The sequence below is a fragment of the Gossypium hirsutum genome, chromosome D01 (genome assembly GCF_007990345.1).
Source record: "Gossypium hirsutum isolate 1008001.06 chromosome D01, Gossypium_hirsutum_v2.1, whole genome shotgun sequence".
In the NCBI taxonomy this organism is placed as follows: domain Eukaryota; kingdom Viridiplantae; phylum Streptophyta; class Magnoliopsida; order Malvales; family Malvaceae; genus Gossypium; species Gossypium hirsutum.
Genome location: NC_053437.1, coordinates 8,163,479 through 8,171,870, shown reverse-complemented (window position 1 = coordinate 8,171,870; position 8,392 = coordinate 8,163,479). Strand labels below are relative to the sequence as shown.

General features: G+C 29.3%; 1 long non-coding RNA gene across 1 annotated transcript; it reads left to right on the top strand.

Annotated features, from left to right (window-relative positions):
* Positions 1-2,562: 2,562 nt before the first annotated feature.
* On the top strand, positions 2,563-4,880 carry LOC107917125 (uncharacterized). Its single transcript, XR_005909249.1, has 3 exons — positions 2,563-2,632; positions 3,107-3,186; positions 4,490-4,880. It is a non-coding gene; the product is annotated as an uncharacterized lncRNA (long non-coding RNA).
* Positions 4,881-8,392: the final 3,512 nt, after the last annotated feature.

Below are 8,392 nucleotides of genomic sequence, written 5' to 3'. Positions count from 1 at the left end.
ATCTGAAAATGTAAATGTTAAAATATGTCATAAGTCCCTCTATTTTTTAAAAATTTGAAATTTAATTTTTATACTTTTTAGATTTTAAAATTTAGGTCCAATTGTTAACATTGCTAAATTTTTTTGGTTAAATTTGTTGGTGTGAGATTTTAAAATAAAAACAATACACCATGTAAATAAAAATATGACGTTGTAATGAACATAAATTTTTTTAAAAAAATATTAACCATGTTAACAGTAGAATATAAATTTTAAAATCTAGAAAGTAGAGAAACTAAATTCTTAAAAATAAACGTATAAGAACTAAATTTCAATTTTCAAAGAGTATAAAAACTTATGACATATTTTAATCAAAAAATTGAGTACAAAATCTAAATAATGAGTCACTTCTTCAACTCAAAAAAAAAAGTTTGATATATAAATTTACTCTTGAATGTGGTAATTTTTCTCATTTTGAGACATGCATGTTATTTTAGATTACATTGGTACTTAAGGTTGACTATTATTACACAAGTTGATACTTATGACTAACATCTATTTATTTTGAAAATTTTGGGTGACATGATCTAAGGGAGTGATGTGTGAATTATTCTTTTTTTTTTGTCAAATAACAATTCATTGAAGGCAAAAGAAAAAAAAAACTTAGTCACTATATGTTACAGTCTGTTTTCAGTGAAATCGAAACAGTGGTTTCGGGACCACAAATTCGAGGCAGAAAGAAAATTTATTTTAATAATATTGCATAATCTGTATTATGATAAGAAAGACATATGAAAATTTTGATAAGAGAATTTTGCCGATTTTAAATTTAATTAGGAGGAAAGGACCAAATTGCATAAAATGCAAAAGTTGAATTCTAGTAGCTATAGGTAGCAAATAGCTATAGAATTCAAAATTTGAGGTCCTTATATGAAAAATAGACCATTAAGAGAAGTTAGTAGATATTTTTTGATGATTCATCCATGGAAAATTAGAAAAAGAAAATGACTAAATTGGAAATTGAAATAAATAAAATAAATATCTAATATCATCATTTTATATCATCTTTCCTAATTAAAAAGCCATGGAAACCCTAGTTTGAGAGCTTGAAGAAAGATAAAACTTGTTGGGCCAAATTAGGTGAGTATTCAAGTCCCGTTGTTAGTAATTTTTATATTTCCGATATCGTAATAACCTAATTTATCTATTTTGGGGATTAATTTGCAAACTTATCAAAGTATCAATTTTTTTCCATGGATGAATATGCTGAAATTTTAAAATTTATGGTAGAAAATGAAAGGTTGTTGATAGATAAACAACTTTTATAAAGTGAATTTTGATGAAATTGTGATTTATGGACTAAATTGTAAAGATGTAAAATTCATGGAAAATTTTTATTTTTGTGAAATACATGAGCTGTAAATTTTATATGAAAAATTCAGCTAGGCTTGGAATAAGGATTGAATTGCATGAATTTCATTTTCCGAGCCTAAGGACGAAATTAGAATTAATCAAAAGTATAGGGGAAAAATGATACTTTTGCCTAAGATGTGGATTAGGTTGATTTGAGTGTGAAATGTAATAAATTGATGATTAAATTTATTTATATAGATCCGGAAAGACCAAATACAGAATTGGATTGAGGAAAACAAAAAGTATTAGATTAGTAGATTCTCGAATACGAACAAGTATCGAGGTAAGTTCGTGTAACTAAATTGTGTATATTTTCATGTTTGAATTGAATGTTGTATATGTGAATTATGAATTTGTTATGTATATGAAAATAATTATATATCTGACATGCCCGAGAAACGGTAAGTCCCTTTTTGAATAAATGAAATTTGATAGATACTAGTTTCTCGATTGGTTGTGATCTAGCATATGTTGCAGACACACCATAGCTCAAAAGAGCTTCCCGTTATTAGCCCTCTCGAGCTTCCCGTTATATGGTTCTTGTGAGTTGCCTGTTATAGCTCTTCGGAGCGTCCCGTTAGGTTGTGATCCTATATGTGTTGTGGACACACCTTAGCTCTTATGAGCGTCCTGATATATGTAGTTCTTTGGAACTTCCCGTTTATTGGCTCTTTGTGAGCTTCTCGATAGGGCTCGCTTCAACTTCCCGATATATGGCTATCCGGAACTTTTCGATTAATGGCTCTTCGGAGCTACCCGTGTAACAGCCCGGTTTTGACCTAATCGGACAAAGTTGTTCCGATACCACAAATATGAGTCAAAAAAATATTTTTAAATTATTTTTGGTATTTTCAGTATGTGAATTGATGTGTAAAAATTTCGTATAAAAATTTGATCGTTTGAGTGCTCAATTTGATAAAATAACTTAATCGCGTAAAATGAAAATTTAGAAGGTCAAACTTAAAAGCACCCAATTGTTGTTGTCTTTCAAAAATGAGGGTTTTAAATGGCAATTAGGCCATTTAGTAGATAGTGGGCAACAATGGTCAATATTGCCCTTAAGTTATATGTTTTATAATTTATTTAATTAAGGTTAATTTAGTCATTAAGTAAATTATAATATTATAACTAAAAATAAGTAATGAAAGGATGAATATTTCATCTTTCTTAGCCGAATAGTGAAAATGAAGAAACCTTCCATGGCTTGTTAAAGTTTCGGCACTTCCATAGCAAAATTAAGGTATGTTTTGGTTTCGGTTTTTGATAATTTTTATGTTTTTGAGATCGTTGCTTTGTGTACTACAAGACCCATACTTTTATTTTAGAATTTGATGGTGATTTTGAGATATGCCATTAATGAATGCTTGAGCTTTGTGATAGTTGATGATGAAACATGAAAGATATGTAAAGGATTAACATGTTTTGTCTTTGAATGTTTAGTGAAATTGAGTAATTAGGGTTAAAATTGTGAAAATAAATTTTTGAGGGACTAAAATGTGAAATAAATGAAATGTGTGGACTTGTATGAAGCCTATGAATATTCGGCCCTAGCATAGTGTGGGCAAATTTTGTGTATTTCGTGTTTTGTGCAAAAAGGACTAAATTGTAAAAAGTGTAAAATGTCAGGGGCGAAATGATAATTTTCCCATTTATGTATTTTTGGATTTAATTGAATGTTTTGATGAATAAAAAGGTTAAATTTGAATATGTTTAGATCAAGAACGAAGAAAACGGAATTGGATCGGGGGAAAACGAAAGTAGTCGAGTAATCGATCGTGTCTGCCGATATCCGAGGTAAGTCAATTAGCAAGTAAATGTTATCTAAATTGAATATATATATATACATTTTTTTACCACACATATGATAAGTTAGAACTTAAAATGTGTAAATTAAATAAAACCATGTAATTTACCTATATATTATAGCCGAATATAAGAATTAATATTAATAAGTTGATGTTAATGATTTACGTTTCATGTATGTTAGCTAAATATGCTATAAATTCAATGATTCGAAACAAATGGTGGAATAAATATACATAGATGTGTAAATTCGAATGTAAGGCTTAATTCTTTGGATTGAATTTAAGTTATGAGTTAAAGATATGGTTCTAAAGTATATTATAAGTTCTTGTAATAAAATTTAAATACTATGAATTACATATATTTTTGTGCGTATTGTTAGAACATAGTTATATACGTATATTCATGTTCTTGAGATGGAAAATTAATGTATGAATTTTATAGGTATAAGAGGGTTCGAACATAGATTACAAAAACATTTGCGCTGAATGTAATGTTTTTTTTTAGTTATACCTATGTGGTCCAAATGTAAGTTTACTATGAAGAATCGAATATAATTCAATGTTACAGATATGCAGTTACTGAGTAAGATTTATGTAATTATAAACAACTATACGAAAGAGCGTCTTTGTATTTGAGATTCTCAGGCTTGTGCCTAGCAGGCTTAATGCCGGTGAAATATTCAGACTATACGTTTAGCAGGCTTAATGCCGGTGAAATATTCAGATTATACGTCTAGCAGGCTTAATGCCGGTGAAATATTTAGACTATACATCTAGCAGGCTTCATGCCGGTGTACGGAATCAAGCTTTAAGCCTAGCAGGCTATGTGCCGGTGAATTTATTTAAAACTTGTGTTCAGAAAGTTCTTGTTAATGTAATTTTAAATGTAGTCGGACATGTGAATGAATTATATCTGCAGGTATGTATTAATTAAATGAATGAATGGAAATAAGGTAAGTTGTCTATTCGGAATGAAATATCATAAGTGTTTGTAATATTATAAGTTACCAATTTTATTTAGAGATGTAAATCGGCTTAGTTGATAACTAAGCTACCATAACGAAGGCTTATATATATATATGTATATATATATTTATATATGGATGAATTAAGGTATGTTTAAATTAATAGAGAGGTATATGGAATTGAAAGTGTAACCAAGAGATATATAATATCCTTATAAATAATTTAATTGTTCTTTTATTTTATTTGTTAAATTTTATCTATGCTATTGACTTACTAAGCTTTAAAATGCTTACTGTATGCGTTTGTGTCTGCTTATTTTGTCTTAGAGATTTTGAGGTGGTTACGAGTTCGGGATCGCCAGTAAAGTTTATCACACTATTGGATAATTACGGTATTTTAAGCTGAAATTTTCTTGAAACTATGGCATGTATAGACTAGTTTGAAATTGTTTCTTTTGAGAGTATATTTGTATTAAAGCCATGCGAATATGGCTTAATTAGCTTGCTCTACTCGATTTTGGATTGGATTAAAGACCATGCACATTTTGGTTTTGGTTTGACATTATAGGAAAATTGTAAGGTAAATAAATGTTGTGTGTGTGGTTTATTCGAACTAGGTATGAGCTTAATATATATATAACATGGTTATAGGTGAAAGTATACATTATTTTAGAGAGGAATTTGGTCTTGAATGCTAATGAAAAGTTAAACTTGAGAAGTTGGATTCTATATGCAAGTATATATGTTAAAATGGGGTATGAAATGCATTTTTATAAGGTGATGAAATAAAAACTTTGGTAAATGATATTTGTATAGATAATTACGTGTGTGCATATGCGGTTTTAGTATTTATATACATATATATACTTGATAATTAAAGTTGGCCTTGAAGTTTATAATATTTTGGAATAAGGCGATGGTTGAATATGCATGTTCGGCTTGGTCATAGTAAATATTAAGTAAAATGTTTCACATTTTAATTTAGCATTCGCATGATATATACATATATATATATATATATGTATAATGGTGATTTATCAAAATGTTTGACATTACTGATGGGGTGGTTGTTGTTAAATAATGAACTTAGCTTAAAAGTATATTTGACTTGTTAAATATATAATATGAGAATAATAAAGTTGAAAGTATATATGCAGTTAGTGAGTAGAGAATATTAAATTATTGAGTTATAAATTTATGCAAAGGTTGAATAAAAAAAATGCTATGTACTAGACCTGTATTAGTAAATATTATATATATATTTGTATATATATATTCATATAGAATGTCTTGAAATTTGTTTGATTCAAGTATATAGGTGATAAGAAATATAATTATGTATATAAGATTTGCTAAATTGACACGGATATATATATGTATAAATTGCTATATGAAACTTAAGTTTTTCATTAAATGAGTATATATATTATTTATATCCGAGTATACCTTTGATTAAATTTGGTTGCGTTTATAAGGAATGCAACTATGTAATAATTTGAATTGTCCAGTAAGTATATTTAGCATTGTTCTTGCGTGTTTAAGATTGTTCAATAATTGCCTATAATCATGTTAAGTTCAGTAATGCCTTGTAACCCTAATCTGGCGACGGACATGGGTTAGGGGTGTTATAACCTGTTATAGGCTCGCATGAGCTTCTCGTTATACAACCCGGATAAGCTTCCTGTTACATGGCTCACATGAGCTTCCCGTTATATGGCTCGAGAGTGTGCTTCCCGATTATGTGCTCTATTGAGCACTCCCGAATATGAATTGACGGATTACACTTCCGTACACTTCAAGTGTACTACCGGTGTATCCATTGAAATTTCAAATAAATTCAACGGGCAAAGCTTCGATATGAGATAATCTTAATTTGAGATGAATTATTTTAAATGTAAAAGTTATATGAACATATGATGAGGAAAGCATATGTATATGAAATTGTTATATAATGAGCTCATATTTGTTATATGAAAAGTACTTGGAATTCATGACTAACATGCTTGATGAAGATTTGTATGTGTTTAGGCTATTGATTTTATTGGTTTGGATGTACTATGAGTGCTTATTTTAAATGAATATGATTGGTAAGTAAATTTCCTGTTATACAAACTTACTAAGCATTATATGCTTACTCTATTTATTTTTCTCTATTTTATGGTGCTCGGAAGCTCATAAAGGTTGGAAATTGGTCGGAGTATCATCACACTATCATTCAGCTCGTTTTGGTACAAATAGCAAACTTATTTTGGTATAATGGCATGTATAGGCTAAGTTAGGCAAAATTGATGACATGTTTTGGTTGTAACTAGCCATTGGAATGGCTAGTGATATTATGGTTAATGTATATGTATGAGGTTATACTATGCTTGATATGTAAGTGTGCATGATTGGTATTATAGGTTTAAATATGCTTAAGTAAGAATATGTTCAATTGAGTAAGTTGGATATTTAAATCAATGTCATGATATATCATGCATAAGAATTTGGTTTTAGCTTGGTTTAAATGTCTTGGATTGGTTGGTGAATGTGCTTAAATACAGTTGTAGGTGGAAAACCAATTGGGAAAGAAAAGTGGCCTTGAAAATGGCTTATTTTCACCCACATGGGTAGACACACAGACGTGTGTCTCAACCGTGTGTGACACACGACCATGCGCACGGGTGTGTGTAGTTTGGTCGTGTGTCCCCTGCACCTAATTTTTAAAAATTAAATTGTCTACACAGCCTAGCACACGGGCGTGTGATTGGCCGTGTGACATAAGTCAGAGAGTTACACGGGTAAGGACACGGGTTGGGACACGGCCGTGTGCTTCATATCGAATGCCCACACGACCTAAAACACGGGTGTGTCACTTGGCCGTGTGAGCCACACGGGCATGTGTCCCCTGCATCTAGGAGAAATTTTTAAAATTTCACGAAAAATTTTCTGAGTTCTCGATTTAGTCCCGACTTGTTTCTAACTCATGAATTGGGCCTCGAGGGTCCATTTAAGGGACAATATACTTGAATATGTCTGATTTTGGATATGAATAGTAAATGATACGATTTAATTATATTTGATCTGTAAACTCCAATAATGATCCGTAATCCTGTTCCAGCAACAAATATGGGTTAGGGGTGTTACACTATACATAGCAATCAAACACAAAACAAAAACCAAAAAACTTAACCAGACAGGACTGGTAGGCCATCCTTGTCCAAAATATGGACCAAAGAAGATGATGGCTAGCGCAACCAGTCAAAAATACACATCTTCTTATAGTAAGAAGCCACCCAATCAATTGCCAAATTAACGAATCTCCTTACAAACTCAAAATGCACATGGGAATCCTAGCCAAGACGAAGTCCAATTTCTACAAGATAAGCTTGAGTTTCTAACGACTACGTTTATCCCTCTTCAAAATCTCCTTATGTACAATCAGTGAGTCTATAGCCAAAATAATTATTTGATATCCTTGCTTCAAAGCAAAATCAGCTCTCAAGAATTATTCTTTAATTATTCCTTTTTTTAAATTATAATAGTTTAATTTAAAATATAAAAATTCAAAATACATAAAGAAAAAATATAAATAGCTACAATTTTAGAACATTGAAAAAAAACTAACAATAAAGAATTGACAAGCATTGATCAAATGTTGACCGAAATTGACTGATCAATTTTTTTTATTTTAAAATATTTTTATTTTTTAACTCTTTAATTTTTTTTCAATTTTGTTTGTAGATCCATAAAATTTTTAGCTAAAAGCTTTTTATTTTTATATTTTTTGAGTAACATATATTCAACTTTTTGAATTTTATTTATTTAAAAACAATATTATAACTTATATATATTTAATTTCAAGCTTCTTTTTTTAATTTTGTAATAATTTAAGAGTAATCAACGTATTCCCTCTTTATGTATTATTCATCCATGTGATCAAAATTTTCAAAAAATGATAAAGTATCAACTTAATTTTTTTATGTTAAAAAATTAAAGTACCAACTTAAAAATAATTAACAAGTTCACTGATCAATCTATATAATAAACCAAAAAGAAAAAAGAAATAAATAAACAAGAAAATATCCCAATAAAAATAAAACCTAAAGTTGCCAAACCTAACATAATTGTTATTTATAGAATCTAAAAAATTGTAAAAAAAAAATCAATTCAAGCAACCTAAAGAACGCGTTTTAAGCATATTTTCCTTTCGATTTAAAGGTTAGGAGGGATTGTATATAAAAGTACATA